A 24,434-nucleotide genomic window follows, 5' to 3' on the forward strand; every position below is an offset into this window, starting at 1 on the left:
ACAAAGCCGGTGGCCTTTCATACTTAGGAATGGAATATCCGGCCTATTCATGGCGGATCTGACAGAGGACATGTTGACGGTGGACGCACATGTATTTGCGTCTTCATAACTGGAACTGGAGGGAACATACATGTACTTGTGACATGCACATAGAACCGTTGGGGTCCAAGATAGGGGACATAACTGATCAGAAAAATCCATATTTCCACACAGCCAAGCCGAGTCGAGTGAGCAGCGGAATCACGGAGCAACCCTCAACACGAAGAGCAACGGAACCGGAGAACCAGGTATTTGTGGAAAGGGCAGTGCGCCACCGGCTCTGTTTCCTGTCACCAACGGGGAAAACCAAATTTCCTTCTAGCCCATGAGTGCATGGGAATAACTGTGTCTGCCATTTCGAACCTCCCAAGGGACACGAAAGAACTAGTGTATGTAAAGAAACACACAGTGTGCAACCGCATACTCCCTAATCACCTCCTCGTGTACCAGGTCTTCCCCCGAGCTAATTACTGTTTTCACGCTCAGCCGAGTTAAGTCTTCAGCCGGCTTTCCTGCTTTGTGGCCGCTTACCGAGGGACGTAGAAGCGGAGAGAGATACCGCTTTGTCATCCTCGGAACAAGGTCATTCCCACTCTTTTCGGATAGTTACCCGTTCTCAGGACCTTTTTATTTTCTGTATTTCCGAGACTTTCGGCAGGCACACAGCAAACCCTTTTGTCGAGACATTTTACCTGCGTCCCTGCAGGACTCCAGTGTGCTTATCGTGACTTGTGCAGGAGACTTCAGATCCTTTTCTTCTCAGAAACAATACTAAGAGCTTTGAGGAATTCATCTTGGGGATAGGGGAAACCTGGTGAGTGGTACAGGTACATTTAGAGGCCACACACAAAAAGGGGGACAGATTCATCAGGCAGTTCAGGGAAACATTAATCCTTGTTGTTTTTGTTCCCCCCTTCAGAGCAACCCCATCACCAGCAGTCTTAGTCCTATCGAACAGTCCTGAGAAGTTGCCTCTCCTGCCGCAACGACCTTTGTTGTTCTTTCCCTTTGTTTCCCCGTTTCCCCTGGGGGCCTCCTCGCACAGTAGGGTGTTCTCTCTCTGTGGGAGTGGGCGCTTACGGGAGGTGGAGTTCACACTACCGCCATCGTTCCTGCTGAGTCCCCGCGACGAAGGTTAGTGACTGTAATAGCGTTTGCGTCACTAATCCCGTCCCTGACATAATGTTAATGGGATCATTTTCAGAAGTGAGGCCTTTTAACCCTTGCTCTAAGTTTTGATGTATATGCAGCAAGGAAGGTGTCATCCCTACTGGTGGAACGGTCAGACTACTGTTATGATGTTGAGAGAACCCTTTCATTTCCCCACCAGCATTCCCCTCCTCACAGATTGGTACAGCAGCAGGCCCAGTTAAATCATTTTGAGTGTTAACATAAATCGTATCACAAACTCCTGCCTTCGGGACAGTAAGGAGTCAATCTACAGTTTCTAGCCCTGGAGCTTCCCAGCTGAATCGGTAGTTTTGTGAGGAGCAAAAGCGGGATTTAGTGAACAAAATTGGGGGAGTATTTCTCAATTGGATATTAGAATGGTTTGGCGGGCTAGATCTAAACTCCAATTGGAATAGGTTCTCTGCTAATTCTTCTGATAATAGTGTAAGCTCGATAACATAAAATTTCTCCGAGGAAATACCAAGCCTCACAGATTTAAGAATGTCCTCTTATGATTGACAGACAACCTCTTACATGGCGTAACCAGTGAATAGCTTTATTCGTTAATGAGTCCACCCCCTCTCCTTTGCTAGTTCTCCCTGTATCTAACTTAGGGACATTAGTCAGATAGATTTTGTTTAGAGGTGGGTATACGGATTTTTGGCACATCTCCGCTTAGGGACTTCTTTAAACTTCTCCACACGAATGCCACTAGAGGATCGATGTTGCGACACCCCCCTCTCGAATGGTCTGTGACATGGTTAGCTACCATTCCTTTGGTTTTTATAGCTGGTGTACCAACCCTGTTCTGATGAGCACAGGATGGATTGCCTTTTAGAGTCATAGGCCGAGTGCCTTTCACAGGGTTTTGGGTAATAACTTTTTCCATGGTTGTGTGATTTGTCCCCTCAGCTAAAGTGGGAGGAGGGGGAGTCGTAGTAACTTCCACGTTGTTAAGTGCAGGAACCATGGATTTATTCCCAGTGGGTTTGGCTGATGGAAAACTCAATTTCATATTGTGTGTAGTACTTGGACAAGCCACTGGGTCAACCTCTAATGTAGGTTTTACCAATAAAGTCAAGTTCATGATCATGTGTTTCATATCCACAATTTCTTCTCTCAATAAGGTGACTAATTTAATTAAGTCATTGGCTATTCCCTCACCAGGGGTGCTTATGGGACTAAAGCTTTTGGGAACATGGCTCATCTCTGTGTTTTGCGATGTGATGCCACCCAAGCAATTGTTCTGCAATTCCAGGCCAACTGAATCTTCTCTCTCTAAGTCTGCCAACACTGTAAATCTATTAGAGCATGGTATTAAATCAGTATCGATAGTAGTTTGATTGCTACTGCTACCACTTAATTGACTGTTGGCTTTATCAATAGTGCCACTTCGCTTAGGCCCTATAATAGAGGACATAACCCCCCTTTGTTTGTTAGCAGATGTAATCAATACTTTTTGTTTGGAACGGAACATTTCAGGAATAGTGGCGGTTAAAGATGTCATATGTTCAGGTACCAGCCCTTTTTCCTTTACTTGGGAAGTAAGCCCATCCAGGTTTACACTTTTGTCACTGGTTAGAATCTCATGGCAATCGTCAATTATATTGTCGATACGATCAAGAACACAATTTGAACCCGCATGCTTAAGAACTCTTTTGACTTTCTTCTTTTTGATTTGTTTGCAAGGGTTAACTAAATCAGACCCTTCCACACCCCCTTCCATGAATTTGCACTTACCCATCCTGCAATGAGTAACGCTACAGATATGATTGTAAATAACCTGATGGAGGGGGAGTGCTGCACAGACCTAACTTATCAAACACCTTGGATGCTATAATTTGTCAGCCAGCAGAATTGTATTAAAAAAATGTGTAAAAATGTTAACAAAATTATAAACAGTACTGGCTTTTCACTAATGTACTTTTGTTTTCTACCATCCAACACAGTCTATAGGAGAGTCATAAAATAGGGATCATAAATTGATGGATCTGGGACAAGTTACTCTTCCGAGTGCGCTCTTCGCGTTTTATTCCAGTTCACTCACCGACTAATGCCGCCTTCGATATTAGTCCTCTTATTTTAGGTGCGAAAATGTAGATAAAGTTAGGGGGATGGCCCAGCCCAGCCTGCTCCGGCCACAGACTGCCTGCCATTTGCCCGGGCTTCGCCCGGCGCGCGCCCGCGCACGGTTCCCGCTATGCGGGAGCCGCGTTTGAATTTAAGCGCCTCTGGGCGTGTTTCAAGTGGCAGCAGCTGTAGGCCGGGCAAGGCAGTATGGGAGCGGTAGTCTCCCCCAGGCACCAGCAGTCCAAGCAGTGGCGGTTCCCGCGAAGTGGGAGCCGCGTTTGAATTTAAGCGCCTCCGGGCGCGTTTCAAGTGGCAGCAGCTGAAGGCAGGGCAAGGCAGTATGGGAGCGGTAGTCTCCCCCAGGCACCAGCAGTCCAAGCAGTGGCTACCATAAAGGGACTTGCAGAGCTGATCAAAGCTGCCAGCCTTCTGAAAACCATAAACTGCGTCTGTCTCTCATACTTCTTCATCCATCACACTCCTCAGCACTGCATCCCATAAAACGATAATTACACCTCAGTGGTCATCATGCAGAACATGTAAACATGTCTCACATAGAATCAAAACTGAGAATACGCCCTTCCAACCACAGATCTTACATGGGGCAGTGTGCTACCCGTGTAGGTAGGTGTTTCACACACCACATAGAGGTAAAGCGCTAAATATATGTAACATACAGTACAACTAGTTTAGTATTATGAGAAGGTGTCTTCATTGGTAGATCTCCTGTGACAGCACAAGCTGATTTCCTTAATTTAAGTTCAAAAGGACACGATGCACATGCAAGCACATGCCGCTAACACACATTTTTGTGCCCATTGGCTGTCTGTAGGGAGACATGGGAATAGAAGGCTTAGATGTGCCAAATTCAAAGGGAGTCCAGCTGGAACCAGTCACATCTTTGACAGCAGGCTGTCTCTGTAAATACAGATGCACTCTGCTCTGTCAGCTCACAATTTAGCCAAGAGATGCACCTAGAAATAAGTGTGTTTTATGTTATTCCATAAATAAAAAGTGAAGTGAATTAATTTGATGCTACTTATGGAACAATGATTGACAAGATATGTTGAGCCACGTGTTTAAGAAATCTTAGTAAAATGTTGGTTTAAAGCACGTTATATATACAGTAGTGCACTTATGCAGATTAATGTGTGTGATTACACCTTAGATGGCCATCACACAATACAAAAGGAATTGATTCGGCACTTGATAATTGGTATTATTAAGAATCACGAGTGGAAAGAATGAAATACACCCTACAAGGATTCAAGTTTATCACTACATTTGCAACAATTTTAGAAAAATTGGACCCCTTAAATTTAGGTTAAATGCAGCACTGTGCAACAAGGACATTAAACCCTTATGCTGATTTATTAGGAATCAGATTTAAAACACATTATTCTAAGAGGTGTGGACCTTATTAGAAAGTTTGAAGTTAGGGGTCTATAAATGTAACAAGCATTTGCAATTCAATAGGTCTCGCATTTACACAAGTTTAAGCTATTGGCATTGTAAATGCCAATGCCTTTAATTTATGTTTTAAAAACCAAAACAAAAATAAAAGGCATTGTTATTTGCAATGTCAATAGCTCAAACTTGCGTAAATGCGAGACCTATTGCACTGCATATGCTTGTTTGTTGTATGCCATAGAAACAGAAACTATTGCTAATACAGGTGAGGTCAACAATTCGTGGCGATCACGATGGATAAAAAGGGAACACGTTTAACTGTGTCTCTTGATATGAATTTCGTGTCGTGCAGAGCTATGAAACAGTTATAGTTGTTCGTGGTGCTGTACAAATATTAAAGCACGGGATAACACGCATAGGAATGTATATAATAACTTTTTTTTCTAACTTTTGAAATATCTTGTGGCATCCTACTAATTTTAGCAACACAACAAGATAACAGACGGAATGCTGAACATTGTCAAGCATTCACCCCTAGTCATAGATCTGGCTTAAATCCATCGTTTTTTGCTTACTGTTCCACCCTAGTTTGGACCCAGCCTTCCACGTCCTACCATTCGAGCACCTAGTGAACAAACACGGTGTATGAATGCAAGCAGACGTTAATATCAATGTGTAATATGAAATGTACAATTTCTAATTCAGAAGGGGTTGTTTCTGTCCTATACCTACATATGGGTAATAACATACGTATTATTCAAGTAAGTTATTATAAGACCTGTCATTCAGAGAGGGGCGAATTTGCGCTGTCAGCAATCTCTGTCACAAGCTTTGAAAACACGTAGATCACTGATTGGAAAATATTATTCATACGACCGACTACAAGAAGGAGAGTAACAATAACTGCATACATTTCTCTACATAAAGTATGTCTGGTAGCTAAATGTTGACACTGGGACCCGGGTTCTAAACCTGGCTTGCCTACTTACATACGTGTGGTCCTCTGCAAAGTAATCAACCTGTGCTTAGTTCCTTCATTTGCCAACCCCGAGAGAGATTAGAAACTGAACAAGCATTGATTTTAAGTCCCATTTTTATAAATAGAATATAAATATATATTTCAATAAAAAAGTATGCCCCTTGACCTTACCGCTCAGGTGGATGGCAGACTGGCTCACGGGACTATTTGCCCCCCTACCATTGCCAGCGCTTCTTGTCTGCATGGGAGGATTCTTTATCCGGTTTGCGCAGACAGTCACCCTGTCTCTGGGGGGCTTAAATCTCCTCTGACCAGGGCGGAGAGCCATTAGGGGCACTGGGTGTTCCCTTGGCTGCCAGAGAACTCACTCACCTCTTGGTGTCAGCTACTCAGCCCCTCCTTGGAGGGAGAATCCGTGCCGCTCTACCCACCACTCCTGTCTATGCTCCCAAAAGCACAAAAATGCAGGGACTGCCTGCCTGTTTTAGGGGGAAAAAAGAGAAACGTTGATCTAAGTTTTTTTGGTTGCTACAACAATGTTTTAAAACTTGAGAAGCTGACCTGAGCACATGTCCAGGTATCTACCATTTGCGGTGGGGTGGGTGGGGGTGTGCAGTGCTTTAAATGGGAAAAAATAAGTGCAGGTACTCACTAAAATAGGGGTGTGGCAAGTTGGGGGGCTAGGGACGGGTCCAAGGGCAAGATATGATCATACATAATGACTTCTGTACCATTTGCAGCACATATCAAAGCACACGACAAATGCGTTTATGTCACTAAAACAGATGACCTCATTACAAGCTCCTCAGAAGCAGAGCTGCATCTGCCCTGCACTGGAAGAGAAACCTAATCTGCGCCTGCCGTGCTGATCATGGTACCGGTACTTTCCCTGGCTACAGAGAAGTGCCGGAACTGACGGCAAAAAAAAAAATCGGAGGTGCCGGTACTCAGTACCGGTGAGTACCGGCTCATTTAAAGCACTGGGGGTGTGACAAAGGTCTGCAGTGCCATCTTGTTTATCTGCGGATTGCTAAGCACCGGCTTAAGGAAGGCTTTTATGGCTGGCTTTACAAGCAGCTTGCAAAACCTCTCTAACACTAAACACCGTTTTTATCACCGACAGTGCCAACAAACGATGATGAGATGTGTGAGTGTCAGCACCAGGCTCTGTTCACCTGGTTGCCAAGAGAGTAGAGAGTACAGATGGTTCTTATTTTGTCATGAACTCCACAGAAAGAAAGATATGCTGTAGTTTTAACGAACATAACAGTGCGGTACAAGCCTGGTTTTGCCCATTTAATTCAGTCAGGGTGAGAGCGGAGACCAGTGCTTCAGGTGGTGCCAGACAGGAAGCGTCGGTCCCAGGTAGAGAGCGGTGGAGCAAGGCGTCAGGTGAGGGCAGGAAGCTGGCAGATGTGCCATCGGCGGCAGTGTGCAAACTTCCTCTGGGAATGCGAGCAGCAAAGAAAACAAAGAAGTAGTCCTTAAATGGAAAGATAACAGCCCAGTAGCATAATTGAACTGTAGTTGGTCGGTGCTGCTTCCTACAAAAACGGAAGTGACGTATCGGATCGCCAGCCAACAAAAAGCCAGATACGAAGAGCAATACCATAGTTAACCAATGGCGAGCGGCATCAGAAATTACCCTCCATATTCTGTTTACTACAGGTCTTGCAACAGCGCATGCGCTGTCTAGCCTCGACCTAAAAAGGAGGGCCTGTGTTTATATTTGCATCACATATAAGACAAACTTACTTCCAGATCTCAGCAGTAAGGGCATTAACCACCTGAGTTCTCTTACCAGTATTATACCCTGAGACTGATTGGATACAGATAGATTCCTGCAGCAGGTTCATAAAATACCTTAACTATGTTAAAATGATATGCGTCGGTGTCTAATAAAAGTAAGCCAGAACAGCAATTTTGTTACATAACTCAGGCATTTGCGGCCCTGTTTGTGCTGTTGGGGCGCCGGAGGAGAGGCCAAGAAGAGGATTGCAAGGGGCGCCCCTACGGAATCAGCACCGTCATGCCGATGCCTGGAGGAGTGTGAACATTGCCTGGTGGAGCCTTGCTTCAGGTGGTTGCGGGAGGCACCGGCCACGAGTTGCTGAGGCCCTGGCCTGGGAGATCTTCCACCCAGGGTGACGGGCTCGGTGGTGCCCTGGGGTGTGCAGACTACTGTCTTGTTGTGGGGCACGTATAGTGAATTAAGTCCCTCGAATAACAGGGAGTCGCTGAGACAGTTGGTAATAGACCTTGGCCAGGGTTTCTGAAGCCGGGCCCTGTGCAAACCTCTGCCCTTTTATCCTTCTTCATGGGCATGCATTGACCCGCGGAGGTCGGAGTAGGGCACTAGTAGCTGCTGTGAAGTAAGCCTGATACCTTGGTATGAGATTGCTGAGGAGGCTAAGCTGGGGTTCTTTGGTGGCATAGGCAGGAGCCTATGGTCCAGAGTCGGCGATAGGCCAACGATGGGAGGCACCAGCTGCATTGTGGTCCAGGATGAAAGCACCATGGATGCTGCTGAGCCAGAGATCCATCGAGTGCCTGAGACACTGAGGAGTGGGGCCACGGCAGACAGAGAGCCATCAGATGCTCCATCACAATCCAGTGGCCTTGTCCATGATACTGTATCACCCTAAAGGGTCTTTGCTTTTCTCCTAGTCACAGGGGATATGCCTTCATGGATGCTATCCCATGCATAAGGGGAAGGGATTTGAGAGCTTCTGCTCCTGGTTGCTAAACTGAGGGGATAGGAGGCCTTCAGAGTTTCCGAGGAGCTGCATGTGCAAATGTAGACCCACCGCTGCAGTGGATTATTCTTCGACAGTGCCTAATCCACCCTTGGGTGGGCCATGGATGCTATATATGCTTGTCTTCCCACCTGGGATGCCTGCTTTCTGCATGAAAATTTGTTTATCATTTCGTGCATGTATGTGGGTGTGTGGCTGTTGATACAGTGGGGAGGATGCGGATTTCTGTGTGTTGAGTTGATTTTAAGAGGGGTTGGGTAGCAATCCTGTACACCCAGAGGCATAAATCTTTGTGGGCTAATATGCAGTTGTGGTTTGCTCTTACTTGTCCATGGCGGGTGGGGTTTGTTGTTTATGGACTCTATTTTGTTTCTTAATGGTTTTGTTGCCATCCGGACATGGGGGGGGGGGCTACCATCAATCAATCAATCATTTGTAAAGCGTACTACATACCCGAGAGGGTCTCAAGGAGCGGGGGGCGCTACTGATCGAACAGCAAGGTCTTGAGTATCCTCCTGAAGGTCAACAGGTCTTGGGTCTGTCGTAGGCTCAGTGGGAGGGTGTTCCATGTCTTGGCGGCGAGGTGGGAGAAGGATCTCCCACCGGTGGTTGTTCTTCGGATGCGCGGGATGGTGGCGAGTGAGAGGTCGGCGGAGCGTAGCTGGCGGTTGGGGATGTAGAAGGAGAGCCGTCTGTTGAGGTAGGCTGGGCCGGTCTTGTGGAGGGCTTTGCGTGCGTGGATGAGGAGCTTGAAGGATATCCTCTTGTTGACGTGGAGCCAGTGCAGGTTTCTCAAGTGGGGGGTGATGTGGCCGTGTCGTGGTACGTCGAGGATCAGTCGTGCCGAGGTGTTTTGGATACGTTGTAGTCGTTTGATGAGGTTGGTCGGGGCTCCCGCGTAGAGGGCGTTTCCGTAGTCGAGTCTGCTGCTGACGAGGGCCTGGGTGACTGTCTTTCTTGTATCTGTCGGGATCCATCTGTAGATCTTGCGTAGCATGCGGAGGGTGTTGAAGCAGGAGGAGGAGACGGCGTTGACTTGCTTGGTCATTGAGAGCGTTGAGTCGAGGATGATTCCCAGGTTGCGTGCGTGGTCGGTGGGTGTCGGGGCTGCCCCCAGTGCCGTCGGCCATCAGGAGTCGTCCCAGGCTGAAGGGTTGGGGCCGAGGATGAGGACCTCCGTCTTGTCCGAGTTCAGCTTCAGGTCGAGGGGCCTCACCAAGCAATGGGGAGTCAGGGCACATCTGGCGCAACCAGGAATGCCTAACAGAATTCAAGATGACCCTCAGGAGGACCCACAGTCCAAATGACCAGGAGTCGTGAGGGTACGTCGAGCAAGATCACAAAGTACCAGCCCACGGAGCACTTGGTGTGAGGAGGCTGGAGTTCTTTGGCAGAAATACTGCTCAGGGTCAGGACTACACGGATTCCAGTGCACAAGCTCGGGAATTGCCAACAAGCATATGCACTTACAAATAGACGCGGTGCACAGGGGTTCGGGTTATGCAGTCCTCACGAGGGATACTGGTCTCAAACTTGCTGAGAAGGCAGATCAACCTCAGGGACCTTGGAAATCCACCTCCTGTGTTGCTGGAATCTTCAGAGTTCGCAGGAGCTCGGGAGCAGCATACTGGTCAGTTGCATTGAGTAACTCCTTCACCCCAAGGGAGATTCTTTGGTTGTCCTTAGTGCACCACAGGTCATGCATGGAGCCTGTATGGAGCAAGGGCACAGACAAAGCTTTGGACGGAGAGGGAGATGAAGTAGGGCACAGTCGAAGTCCAGCAAAGTCCAGAGTGTCCAGACGGTCAAAGGTCAGTGGTTTCTTCTTGTAGAATCTTGTCCACATAAAATCAGAAGGGCTTCAGTCAGGTAAACCCTTTTGTACTCACAGGAGAGGGTTGGACAGATTTGGGGGGCCCTCCTAGGGGAGGGTCAGGACAGAGGGGTGATTACACCCATGTCCTTTGTCCAGTTTCGCGCCAGAGCAGGAGCCAACGGCTCCAAGAACTGGTTTGAGCTGGACTACGCACAGGGACACCAAATGTGCCCCAGATGCAGACTTTCAGGCACTCTCAGAGTGCACCCACCCATCCCCAATACACTAAACCCTGTCTGAGAGGTGGTCACACCTCCCTGTGACAGGATGCCTATTGTGCTGCCTTCCTCTGCTCGAGCTTGGCTCAGCAGCAGGAGGGCAGAAATGTGTCTCTGGTCGGCAGCATCCATTTCTGCTGACCGGGTCGAGAAGTCTGGCACCGGATAGACCAGTGACCCCACGAAGCTCGCTTCAGAAGGGTGGGATCATACCTCCCACACCGGTTACCGGTTATATGTCCGGCGAAGTCACAGACAACCCTGGAGAATGGTCTCCGAAGGCTACAGTGGGGCTCTGTTCATGCAGGGGCACCCTCTCGCGTAAAACCCAGCACCCTGCCTTCAGGATTGTTAAGGCATGCTATAGGGGTGACTTATAAATTTTAAGTGTAGTGACCTATAGATATAGTGAACCTATATCTAAAGTAAGTGGTGCAAGCACCAGCTTACACAGGTTGCAGTAGCAGACCTGTAGTTCCATTTTGCATGGCCTCTCATGGGTGGCATAATACATGCTTCAGCCCATAGGAGTCCTCTGGGGTACCTATGCCCTGGGTACATGGGTACCATATACTAGGGACTGATAAGGGTACCCCAGTATCCAATCTGGAGTGAACCAAAGTGCATGCATAACAATTTAGGGAGAAAGCAGATAGACTTGGGGTCCTGATTTGCAGGATCCCAGTCAGACTAGTCAAAAACCAGCAAAACACCAGGCAAAAAGTGGGGGTAAACATGCAGTCAGATCCTACCTTCCGACACTATAATATATACACAATTACTTCCTACCCATTTCCGTGTTGCGGATGCTAAACAATAAACAAACAAAACAATTCAAATAGAAATCCGAAAGGAGAGAGCATCAGGGCATGTCCTACCTTTGACATACTTCACCCTGCGCACAGGGGTATCTTGGACCTACCTTAAGGGTGACTCACATATAAGAAAAGGGAACGTTAGGTTCTGGCAAGTGGGTACACCGGGCTGGTCGACATGGCAGTACAAATCTGCGCACAACACTGCAGTGGCAGGTCAGAGTTACATTTACAGGCTGCTCATGTGGGTAGCATAATCAGTGCTGAAGGCCCATGAGCAGCATTTGATTTACAGGCCCTGGACACACACAGTGCACTGTACTAGGGATTACCAGTAAATCAGATAGGCCAATCATGGAATCACCCATCCATAACAACAATTTACAGAGGGAGCACTTGCACTTTGGCACTGAACAGCAGTGGCAAAGTGCCCATAGCTACTAGACCAGCAAAAACGAAGTCCAACACACAGCAAAATAACAGGAGGCAAAGGCAAAAATACATCGGTAACCCACGCCAATGATGCCAGGTATAACATTGGGTCTTAAACGTCACAGGAAGTAATTGGTGTTTCTATTGGGATCTTTGGTAGCATGTCATCCGGCCACCCTGTGGCCCATGTCCCTCTGCTGAGAAACAGACAGTCGTCTGTGCAGTTTTGGAACTCGCTCCCACTTTCCCACATGGGTCAGGTAGCTATCACAAAGATGGTGTTTTTACCACAATGCCTATACTCTATGCAGAATTTGTTTGATACTTTACCTTGTGGGGTGTTTAGGAGGTTGCATTCCCTCCTATCCTTGCTGATATGGGCTGTAGGGCGGAGCAGAGTAGCAAGGAACTATTTGTTTTCGGCCACTGGAGAAGGGGGAGTTGGCGGTAACCAACCTAGAACAATATTATTTGTCTTCACAAATCCAAAATGCTCTGTACTGGCTTGTTGAGGAGGGCACATGGGGAAGTCTCTATTGAGGGACACGTCGAGGGACTTGACCCTTTCTCAACTCCTGATGTTAGGAGGCTTGGATGAAGCTTCGGTCCTGTACCTTATCAGGCACAATGCCTCACTGTGGGAACAAACTGTTGGGAGGTCTTGGAAAGGGCCCCCTTCGCCAGGGAGTTCCTCTTTTGGGATTTACAGAGTGTTGATGGAGTCTGTGGATGTCTCGGCCTGGAGGGAGGGTGGCTGTGAGATGCTGGGGGACTTGTTCCCCAATGAAGAATCTATCTCATTCGAGGTGGCACAGGATAGCTTCCAGGTAGGGACGGGTGTGTTTTTGCAACATGCCAGTATTACAGCCATAATCCGGGAAATATGGCCTACATTCCCAGAGGCCCCTTCTACGACAGTCACTTTCTGAGGCCTGTTGGAGGTTGGTGAGTCGCCATTTGGTTCTCCTCCTATACAAGGCCATGCCAGCAGATCGTTTGCATGTCCCTGTTTCCTGCCCGGGAGGCTTGGGAGCATGACCTAGGGGTACAAGTCTGGGATGCTCAATGGACGAGAATGTGTGCATTAGTGAAGTCTGTCTTGAGCAATGCCATATTTAAGCTTATACAGTTTCACTTTTTGCAAGGCACATACGTCACACCAGTGCTGTTGCATAGAATCGACCCTATTAAGTTGGTTAGTTGTCCCAGGTGCCAGGCACCCTGTGGCCCCATTTTTGCATTTGGCTTGGCGCTGACCGCTGGTGTATGAGTATTTGCTGAAAGTACTGTCTCCGCTGAGAACTGTTGGGTGGACTCCTATGGACAGGACCCTGCAGTTTGCCTCTTGGGCCACATCTCTTCAGCAGAAGGGTCAGAAAATGTCCTTTAAAGTCTTATACTTGGTGCTGTTCCTGGCCAAGCGACGGTTGGCAATCACTTGGATGGGTCAGCAAGGTCTGAATTTGGAGCAATGTGTGGCTGACGTGGCAAAATGAGCTGTGGCCGAGGAAGTATGGTTGAAGTGGTGCTAACGTGATCATAAGGCTGAGGAGTACCTGCAGGTGTGGGCAGGACTCCTGGCCAGATTTATTGACCCTGAGGGCACTCGATCGAACTCCTCAGTGAACGAGGAGGGAACTATCGGCACAGATGAGGACTGACCGCGATCCATGTTGAATGTCTCTGGGGCTAACCTGACGTTTTCTACTGTGTATGTGTTCGATTTTGGTCATATTATTACTATGGTATGGATTTGCTCCCACTGTATAAACCTACCCTATCTGTGACATTGTTAAAGATGGCTGTTGATGTTTTATCTGTTTTTTTGTAGCAGTGAAAAATAATAAAATATGTCTTTAAAAAAAGGAGTTCCACTCCTTGACACTTCCGCTTGCACTCATAGGGATATGCATATGTGTTTCATGCTCTTGAAAGGTTATTGGTCAATGAAAAGGGCAGACATTCAAAGGTGAATTGTGGGTGGGTATAATGAGGTGTTAGGTTATGCAGGTATTCGCGACCATTACCCCACTGGACTATGAACCTTACATTTGATCCTGGAGTCTACTGGAAGCCAGTTGGGTTTAGGGCACAGCTGTTTTGGTCCCCGTGCAGTTCTTCTTGTCACTGTAGCCTGGCGCTGGGCTTCCTCGGTAGACCAGTGATGATATTGCAGTAGCTGACGTATGTCAGCTCCACTTGGTCGTTGTTATGGAAAAGGGGGCGATTGTTCAAGGTACTGAGGTCTACACCAGTCTAACATTTATGGAGCAAGTGTGAGTAGAGATTCAAGGATGTATGTACAACTTTCTTACTTTCAGTGAAGTTGTCGGGTCCTAGGTCTGGGTGCTAAAGGATGGGTAATGTTGTGGCCTCAGAACCTCCCTCTGGTATAATCTCAGTTATGGCTCCATCCATGCACAGGAAGATCTCTTTTATATACTGTACACAGGGTTCATCAATGAGGTAAAGCATGGGTGGATCCTCGGGTTACTTCCCCGTAGGAAGTGGATTCGTTTGTCATCAGCATACATTTGTTAATTCACCTAGTACTGGGCAATCTATGCAGTAGCAAGTGCTCTTTGTGAACCTTGCATTTTCTTTTAACTTCCGGGTGCACAGTGCACCCACAAGAAAAAAAGATCACGAGAACCAGGGCCGCAGAATGTAGATCCAGCAAACCAGGTACGCATGCACCATCATTGGTGCCACTTGATTTCCAGAGGAACCTCGGGCTACACAGCATTTTCATTAAGTAATTCTTTATAGATTAGACAAAGGCTGGTGAGGAGTGAATTTACAATGTTTAGTTTCTATGACCATCTAGAAAAAATATCTGTGCGCTACTTTTACAAATCAGGAGTTGTTAAACACTAATTTGAAAATCGTTGAATAATTTGGGAAGGTGGAAAAATAAGCTACGTGTTGCTTTGTTTTGTTTAACATTCACAGCTCACATAGGTCGAGTTTTTTACATGGCGTCCTTGACCTGCAGCAGTACACCGACGGGAGAATGTAAATAACTTTATCAGTGTGAAATCAAAAAACAAATTATGAATTGTGCTGCTATATTCTTTCATTAGAAACCTGTAACTAAACAATCTGCACTTCTGTAAAGTTGGTATAGCAGTGCTGAGCTCCTTATAGGAGAAGAAATAAACGAATATTGCATTTCATTGGTATGTATACAGCACTTTCCAGGCCCCATGCAAGGCCTAAAGCGACTTTTAAAGAGTTGCATTATTGGCTGCTCCATATGCATTATTTATATAGCGATAGCTAGCCTTCTCGGGCAATCGAGGCGCCCTGTAGGTTCCTGGGTTCCTCTGGTGCATGGTTGAAGGCAGGTTTGTGGTATGTATCCTGTGTAGGAGAAAGCTAGTTGGCGTGCACAAGGTTTAAAAGAGACTCGGGGTGTTTCTTGGGGTTTTTAAACCACGCACAAGCATGGGTGTTGTGGAAAGGTGTGATAGAGCGTTGCAAGATTCTGAAATTTGTAGGGGTGCATCAAATTCACCGTTAGTCAGCACCCTCATATTAATCAATGTATGTTTAGAAGTGTCATAGAAATGTATTGATGTAATCGTTTAACTTAGAGGTGATTAGAAATGTAATAATGCTTTTGTGAGGATTAACGTTGCAAGTTATTGTTAATGTAATCAACAGAACGAATAATCATTAGTTTTGTACAATGCAATGTATTAGGCTAAACGTGTGCCATGTTAAAGCTTACGTGTAGGCTGCTTATTCATATATATGAAAATAGTGAACTAATGCTTAGAGTGTGGTTTAATAGTGTTTAATGTTTAAAGGCCTGATCACCTATATGCTAAAGGGAAGGCCTGTTCATTCCTTATGTTAGCTAATGTTGTAGGCCGAAAATGATTCCCTTGGTAAAGGCTTTGGGTTGCAGGGAAATGTAAAATCTTAAAGATGTGAACTGCCTTTTCTCGTTCCCATGTTTCTGTTGCAGGTGCAAGGACATGTAGCTCGTTAGGGAGAATAGATCTTTGTTTCAGGAGTTAGGATGCTGTGGGAAGCCAACAGGGGAGTGCATTGGAATGTGAGACAGATACATTTGCTACGCAAGGTTCCTGGGACCCAAGGTCAAGCTAACCATCGTTGGATGCAAGACAACTTTGTGGGAAACTACCGAGAGAAGACCTGGCTGAGGAGGTGTGCCGAAGGGCGTGTTCTATGATTTTGGGGTTTTGTATTAGGGACAGTGCCCCGTGGGTTGAGCAGATGAGGTTTAGACGGGAAGCTAGAAGGAGCATTTTAGAACGAGCTCTGTAGGAAGGTGGATATCTGACTATGGTTACCCCCAAATTTTTGCCTAGTGTCTAGCTGGTTTTTCGACTTAGTTGGCCTGAGATCCTGCCATTCAGGGTCTCAGGCTGTCTGCTCTCTCTTTAAAATAGACTCCATGTACCCTAGGTGCATAACCCATTGGAACTAGATCACCCTGTGAGCCCCTGTACCAGTGTACACTAGGTACCCAGGGCATTGGTGTATCTAAGGCCACCAAGGGCTGAAGCATGTATTGTGCCACCCCTGGCCTGGCCTAACAAATTTGACACAACTGGCTGATCCCTCAGCTGGGGTAAGTTGGTGTAACCACCTCTTACTTAGGTGTAGTATACCTATACCTAACCTTAAATGGGACACATGTTAACCTATAAGTCACTCCTATGGCAGGCCTTAACAATCCTGAAGGCAGAGTGCTTGGTTCCATGTGAGATGGTGCTCTGGCATGAGCTGAGCCTGTCTGCAGTGGTCGGAACAACTTCCTTCTACTGTTTCCAGATATCGTCATACCATATACTCTTAAGTGCATTATGAACCTCGCGGTTAAATGCTATCTTTGGTTTGGCTTTATCAAAACATGTCGAGTAAGGTGTCATACGAATTGGAATACTAACCCCTCGCCAATTCTGGCGACGGGGTTAGCATTCCACCCTTCTAGAGGGACACGACATGTACAGTACCTGAAACCCGGGTAAAATCAGACATAGCCTCAGCTCCATAAAATGGATGCTGCCACCACAGACACAAGTCTGCCCTCCTGCTGCTGGGAGTCCTTCCAGCTTGGGAGGTGTGGACAAAGGGTTTCCTGCCAGGGTAGGTGCATGCACCACCCCAGACAGGATTTTGTGTATTGGTCAGGTAGGGCTTGAAAGAAACCAGACATGCCTGAGGCTCACAAGGAGCCTCGGTGCATATGCCAGTTCAATCCGGTCCTGGGGCACACCAGTCCCGGGCCTGGGGCGAGCTGGACAAAGGATTGGGGGTGTAACCACCCCCTTCCTGGTCCCACCCTTAGGGAGGGACCTAGCAGGTAGTCCGGCCCCTAGAATCCGCTTAAAGGTAGGAGCTGTGTCCTAAGACTTCAGACATCCTGGAATCAACTTGAAACTAAGAAGAAGACGGGAACTTCGATGCTCTGCCGCACAGAGGACTGAAGCCAATCTCCCCTGTGGTCAGGGAGTGACCACCTTGCTAACGCAAGCACCATCCAGCGAATCAACGTCTGCTTTGCCGCCGCCTCCCGCCGGAGCCCGGGCCCAGAGACTGACAAGACCTGGACCTCCAGACCTCTCACCGCCCGATCCACAGTCCCTGAGAAGAGGAGACCCGTGGAGGCACCGAGACACGTGGAGCCAGCCATCTTGAAAAGACCACGACAAGCTGCAAGCGCAACAACCAAGGCTCCCTCCAAGTTGTGCTTTGGGATCTGAGAAGCCCAACACCCGAGCAGCATCTGCACCAAAGGTGAGCCCTCCAGCATCTCCACGATCTGCGTGGGGCCCTTCTGCATTTTGCCACTCGACGCGCCTAACCGGTTGCTGGCCCGCTGGCTAGTGGCCATCTTGGCGACGAACTTCAAGAAATACACCGCTGGTCTGGTTGCTCCAGACTGGCCCTTGCTCCCCTCCAAAGGAGCAATCCCTCTGACCTTGCTGGTCAGAACCATCAGCTTACTTCGTTTTCCACAACAATTGCTTTTGCCAAGGCTTGTTTGCTTCGACCAAGTCGCCGACACCGCCGACAGCGAGAGCCTGCATGGGACAGCTCGTGAACCGACTCCTGGACGTCGTCAACCTTCAGGGACCACGTGGCTGCAGAGACAAGCTACACCTTCCTTCCTGTTTGCACCCGACATCGCCTGGTACCCACCTGGTGCCACGCTGGTCACTGGCTAGTGACTGTGAACACTGTCCCCTCTGCTTACAGGTCTTCTACAACTCCGATCCACCCTTGGATCCACCGCATCCCTTCCGGACCGACCGCCTGCAGCATCTTTGTCCACAGGCTCCATTGAACAGATAGAAGAAACCCGATGCACTTCGACACCTACGCACCCGCTTCCTGTGGGTGAGGTAAAGCTGGCACTCCGGTGCCCAAGTGTAGAGTATCATCTCTAGTGTCTGTGTTTCCAATCTTGACTTCATAGTCCATCCGGAAGATTCCTTTTGCAGTAACTTTGTACTTTTTACGCACCCATTGAAAACCTATGGGAGCTCGCGTGTGACTATTTGCTCTGCACACGCAACCCGTGGACCTCCTGGTCACTAACTGAAGTTAGCTCCTTGTAGGCCCAGCGATTCTAGAGGCCCTAGGCCTTTTCCCTTTTCTGTTCGTGGTACTTATACCACTATTTTAGTATATGGTTTGAGCGGCCACCAGGGCCTATCCATATAAAGTGCAACTTCTGTGTATTCTACTGTAATCTTGTTTGACGATTTGTGCTCCTGTGCTCATAAAGAGACTAGGGGTTACTTTGAGAAATAAATACATATATATTTTGAATATATATCTGTGTGGTGTCCTTTCATTGGTATAAAAGGGGGTTGCATTTGGTAAAACAGCTTGCTTAACACGCTTCACGAGTTTAGCCTCAAAGACTGCTTAGCCTACGCTACCACTAGGGCAGCTAGTCCGAAAAGGTTGACTTACAACCACACCATAAGGGTTGCTTGGCATGGTACAAGGTGGTCACTTTAACTAGTGAACATCATATACCAGGCCAACTTCTCACAAGCTCTGACTAAGTGAAGGTACTCCTTAAAGGAGTCTTCACTTCTGACACCTTTTCTTGATTCTATTGCCTGGGAAGGGAATGTTAAGTAGGGATGTCACCTTAGAGATAGAGAAGGGACAGACTAACATTTCTCTTTTGACTAATGATTCACAATTTAGACATTGGCCTTACGATTGCCTTTTTGATGATTTTGGAATCTGTGATCCTTTTCGTTTTGAGTCGAATGAGAATCTTACGTAGGCTAGCTTTTGTATTAGTGCCCATTTACCTTTTACACCTCGTTTTGAGGTGTTTGTATGTTCAGTTGTTTTTGGTCGTAATAAAATCTTACAAATTTTAGATTCGGAGTCAGTGGTCCTTTCCAAATGAAGTCTAATTTTGGCAGTTATATTTTGATAATTGTGTTCATCCCCTCCACGCTATCTGGCAAATAAAAAGATCCTGGCGACCGGTGAGTATTCTTGGAGATAACCAGGTAGGCAAGAATCCGGCCTTATCAGTTGGTAGCAGAATAGGATGGTTATTTCCGATAGTGAGGGGAGATCTAGATTAGGATAGGAGATCCTTGAGGCCCATAGAAGTCAGGTGATGGTGACTCATCAGATGGCGAGCAGCGGACGATGGCGGTTGATGGAGATTGACGGCGAGTAGCAGTGCGGCGGAAAGCAGCAGTTCGTGGAGGAGTGAGTATGAATAGGGTGAGAGGTTGTAGATTGCAGTGTTGTTTTGATGTGTGATGTCTTGCGGAGTTGGAGTGAGTGTTGAGTGATTGTGAGATCAGGCTGTGAGCGCGCGCAGCCCGGGAAAGTCTTAGGCTCGACGAGTAGCTTAAGCGATTGTGGTGTAGAAGACACCCAAGGTAGATTTTGTTGACCATTGAAAGGGGATCGTGAGACGGCATCGATCACCTGGACCGAGATAGGGGGAGCGAATGTGTGAGTGCGTGAGAAACCGACGCTGGTCGTGGGTTGTTGTGCGTGGAATTTGAGTATTTGTAACCTATCAGAGGTGATTGTCTGGCCGGACGTGGACAGACAGTTGCCAACCGAGGTCGACAACTTTGAGAGACTGTGGACAAACAGTCAGAGAAGTAACTTGTTTGGGATAAACGGTTATTTCAGCGTATGAATGGGACGAATGCAAGGGTGAGATGTGTGCTGTGAAGGAGGGGAACTGCTGCAAGCAGAGGACGGGTGACGTCAGAAGGTGCCGCGCTGTGATAGGTCGGTTGGTGTGAGTCGCGCTGTTATTGGTGGGGTTTGACATCAGGAAGTAAACGAAAACATTGTGTGCAATTGAAATTTGTTTATTATGAAATGTTTTAAAGTTTTCCGAGAATTGTGTAGAGGTGACAAACATGTGGTTACTCGTGGGGGAGAAGAGGCCCCTCCCGAAGATACTCCAGCGCATTATATGGCAAGAAATGTAGGGTTGCATACTATAATTTGGCTTGAAAATTGGCATAAAATGACCCAGAATGAAGGAGAGCTAGCTTTCCCGCGATATGGCACGTTTAGATTGGAAGTGTTGTACCAGTTGAAATCTGTGATGGCGGCATTATGACCCTTGCCAAGACCAACTCAGTTTGAAGCGTTGCATGCATGGATTAGAGCAGCGCATGATAGGAAGAGAGATCGAAGTCAGGAGAGGGTGAAAAAGTCGATTAAGGCATTCCAGAATGCAAGATGGGATGCAGAAGAGAAAAGGTGGAGAGTGCAAACGATAGAAGGAGATAGGTTGTATCCACTACTGGTAAAAACTGATGGCTCAAGGATAAAGAGAGTAGAGGAGGATGATGACAGTGATACAGACGATAGCCTGCTAGAGAGGTTGTTGTCGGAGAGACCACCTCCATACAATCCTGATTCTTGTGAGGGAAAATCGGCTCAGTCAGAAGAGAATAGTGGAGGACCGACTCAGTCGGAAGTGAGAATAGAAGGGAAGATCTCGACAGGAGCTGAGAGTACTAGAAACCAGCCTGTAGCCAGCACAGAGGTTGGGAGAGGTGCACGGTTACCGGATGCTCTAAAGGTACCGATCACCATTGGACCCATTGTTTCTGTTTATGACCCAGATCAAGAGAAAGTTGGAAGCTCAGTGCAGTCAGTTGTAGGAATGAGGAGTGTGGTTGAAGGGAATGGATCAGTGAGTGGGATAGAGCAAACTCCAAAGCCCATAGAATGGAGTACGCCATTGCCAGCTACGGCAGACTCCTCTAGGGGACAGACATATGTGAGACCAGTGAGGCCGAGGTCTTTGGCCGAGTCAAGATCAGATTTGCGGATTTGGGCACCGCCAGTGAGGAATCAGAATCAGTGTGTGAGAACAGCAGAAAGTGAACGAGGCACAATAGTGAATCGTTCAGTTCCTATGAGTATGTCAGAAGAGAGTAGATCTCAGGAACGGGACGGTGATTATGATGAAAGGGATGTTGCACCTTGTAGGGAAGTACTGAAGGGAGCCCTGAAGGGAAAAATGGTAGATGTTGTGAGGCTAAAGGCAGAGGTAGATGAGATCATAAGCGGGAACTTGCCTCTTGAGAGAACATGCATGTACGAACAAGACAAGTTACTCTTTGTAGCGAAGGACGTGACTCGCAAGGCACGAACTGCACATGAGAAGTTGTCAGAATTGGCCAAAAAGTATGAGGTGGACTTGTCCAAAACGAAATCATTGCAAGGAAGTCATAGATTGCAGTATAGTGATCAGGAATTGGAACAAAAGAGAATCATGGGTTTGAGAACCCATATCAAGGATTTGATCATAGCAATGCATGCATGGATCACGCTTGATAAGTGGTAAGAAAGCGGGTCCAAGAAGAAAAGTTCGAGAAGAACGGTAGGAGAGACGCCACCCCCAGGTGGAGGGATGACGGAGGTAGGGAATTTCCCGTTACGAGAGGTACAGAATGGAGGATATGTGCATGTCCTGTGGAGTAGGGGTGATTTGTCTGCATTTACAAATGATTTTCCCCGGCTGAGGGAAAAGCCCGTAGAGTGGAACAAGCAAGTTGATCGGTTTGTCAAAATTTCGAAGGTGTTGTGGATTGATTCGAACACATTATTTGACATCGTGGTTCCGAGTGATTTATGGTCAGCATGTAAAATTGCTGTCGAGTGGCCAACCGCAGAGCCTGACAGGGACCCAATCTCGAATGGTCCATCGCCCATTGTAATGAAAAAGTTCGAGCAGGTGATCACATGGTTGAAGTCGAAAATCTCACCTCAGGACATTGATTGGGTGAAGATAGATCGGACAGTGCAAGAGCCAAAAGAGACGGTGCATGAGTTTTATGAGAGACTTTTGCAGGCGTTTAAACAGTACAGTGGATTAGATGTTTTAGACATGAAGGACATGGGACAGTTTGTTTCGAAATTTGTGTTGGGATTGAGGCCAGAAGTTAGTCTCATGATACAGCAGCATTTGATTTGTTGGCAGAATAAGCCAGTGGATGAGATTTTACGGTATGCTAGGTACTGTAGTGATGAGATAGAATCAAAGCACAGGAAGTTGAAAGACAAATTGATGCTTGTTCAGATGCAAACAGCTCAGGGACAGCCTAATGGAGGAACCCTAGGAAGAAAACAGGGAAATAATCAAGGAGGAAACCAGAATGCCCAGGGTCAGGGAAGACCGAAGTCAATTGATCCTAAGACAGGAATGGATGAGGCGACATTGAAAAAGACCACTGCGTGTCATATTTGTCACCAGATCGGACACTGGAAACGCGAGTGTCCTTTGGACCCGTTAAATCAGATACAGCAAGAAGGAGAGGTAGTTCAGGTTCCTGTGGCGGACATGGTCCCTACAGTGACTCGACCGAAGATGGTCAAAGGGGGGTCTGGTGTTGGTGCAGATGCAGGTTCCTCAACCACCTAGGATGCCGAATACGCAACAGGGAGTCCAAACTTACCTACAGATGCCCATGTTTGAAGGGAGTGAGGAATACAGCCCAGATCCGTTGGCACGACTGTGCTTGAGAGGGATAGAGGACTGCACGCTTGGAGCAGTCTTGGAGGTAGATCAGAGGGGACCATTTGTGGAAGCGGACATTGATGGTCACCCTACAACCTTTTTGGTTGACACCGGTGCTACTCGTTCTACTGTACGATCTGCAGTAGTCCCTGACCTACCCCTTTCGGGACAGTCAATCACGGTTGTTGGTGTAGCAAATAGGAAAATGACTAGCCCATTGACCGAGCCAATTCCAGTGAAGATAGGAAATTTCAGAGATCGGCACCAGTGCGTGGTGTGTGACTCCAGTCCAGTTTGCCTGTTAGGTAGAGAGCTGCTGTGCAAGCTGAATTGCACCATTTATTGTACCCCAAAGGGAGTAGAGGTACAGACGAGGGATGATGATGCGACCTTCAAGGTCGCGAATCGGCGTGTGTGCGTGGAAATGTATCCGGCATTGACAGTGGAAGAACCCCATTAGATCTGAGGGATTCTGTGTCAATTGATGTTTGGGACCTCAGTGGAGAAGGGATCGGATTGGTCAAGGGTGTAGACCCAGTGAAAATCCAGGTTAAGCCAAATGTAAAGTTCCCTAAGACGCCCCAATATAATTTGTTACCTGAAACTATTGCAGGGATCAAACCTGTAATTGAGTCGATGATCAAGCAGGTAATTCTAAAGGAGAGCATGGGTAGGCCATGCAATTCACCTATCATGGGACTACAGAAACCAAGTGGGGAGTTCAGGATCGTACAAGACCTGCAAAAGATTAACGAGATAGTCGTTCCATGTTGTCCAGTGGTACCGAATCCGTCTGTGATCCTGTTTCAGATCCCATGTGAAGCTGAATGGTTCACAGTGATTGACTTGTGTCAAGCTTTCTTCTCGATCCCTCTACATGAGGAAAGCCAATTTCTTTTTGCTTTTCAGCTGGAGAATCATGTGTTAACGTGGTGTCGTATCCCACAGGGGTATACAGAGAGCCGTCTATCTTCAATCAGATCTTGAAGAAGAATCTTGAAGGTCTTGTGTTGCCGCAGAACTCTGTTCTGGTGCAATACATGGACGATCTGCTTGTTGCGTCGGAGACCGAAGACGCTTGCAGGATTGATACAATTGCCCTACTGAATTATTTGGCAGAGAATGGACACAAGGTGTCTCCTAACAAGCTGCAGTACTGCCTGAGTGAAGTGCAGTACTTGGGCCACAGAATTTTGAAAGGCAGGAGAAAGGTGTCACCAGACCGTATTGAGGCTATTATGAATATGCCTGTGCCTACCACTCAGAGAGAGGTCAGAATATTCTTGGGGATGGTTGGCTACTGTCGCCAATGGATTCCCAATTTCTCCTTTGAAGCGAAGCCTTTACAACGGCTGACGCGTAAGGATGTGAGTGATCCGGTACCATGGGACGAAGACTGTTTGAGATCATTCTTGAGGCTTAGAGAAGCCTTGTGCTGTGCCCCAGCTTTGGGGATGCCTGATTACAATAAGGCATTTGCCTTATTCTGCTGTGAAAGGGAAGGTTGTGCATTGGCAGTCTTGACTCAGAGTCATGGAGGTGTTCGTAGACCAGTTGCCTACTTTTCAGGTACTTTAGATCCGGTAGCTTCTGCGTTGCCCGGATGTCTCAAATTCGTTGCTGCAACAGGTGTCAGTATTGAAAGATGCGAG

The 24,434-nt window shown here is 47.4% G+C and overlaps 1 protein-coding gene and 1 long non-coding RNA gene across 2 annotated transcripts in view; one reads left to right on the plus strand and one right to left on the minus strand.

Moving 5' to 3' along the window:
* LOC146821105 (uncharacterized) overlaps positions 1-24,434 on the plus strand; it is a 166,235-nt gene that overhangs the window by 84,549 nt on the left and 57,252 nt on the right. The gene's annotated exons all lie outside the window — the stretch shown is intronic.
* CAPN9 (calpain 9) overlaps positions 1-24,434 on the minus strand; it is a 361,781-nt gene that overhangs the window by 53,814 nt on the left and 283,533 nt on the right. The gene's annotated exons all lie outside the window — the stretch shown is intronic.

This window comes from Triturus cristatus, chromosome 6 (genome assembly GCF_964204655.1).
Source record: "Triturus cristatus chromosome 6, aTriCri1.1, whole genome shotgun sequence".
NCBI lineage: Eukaryota > Metazoa > Chordata > Amphibia > Caudata > Salamandridae > Triturus > Triturus cristatus.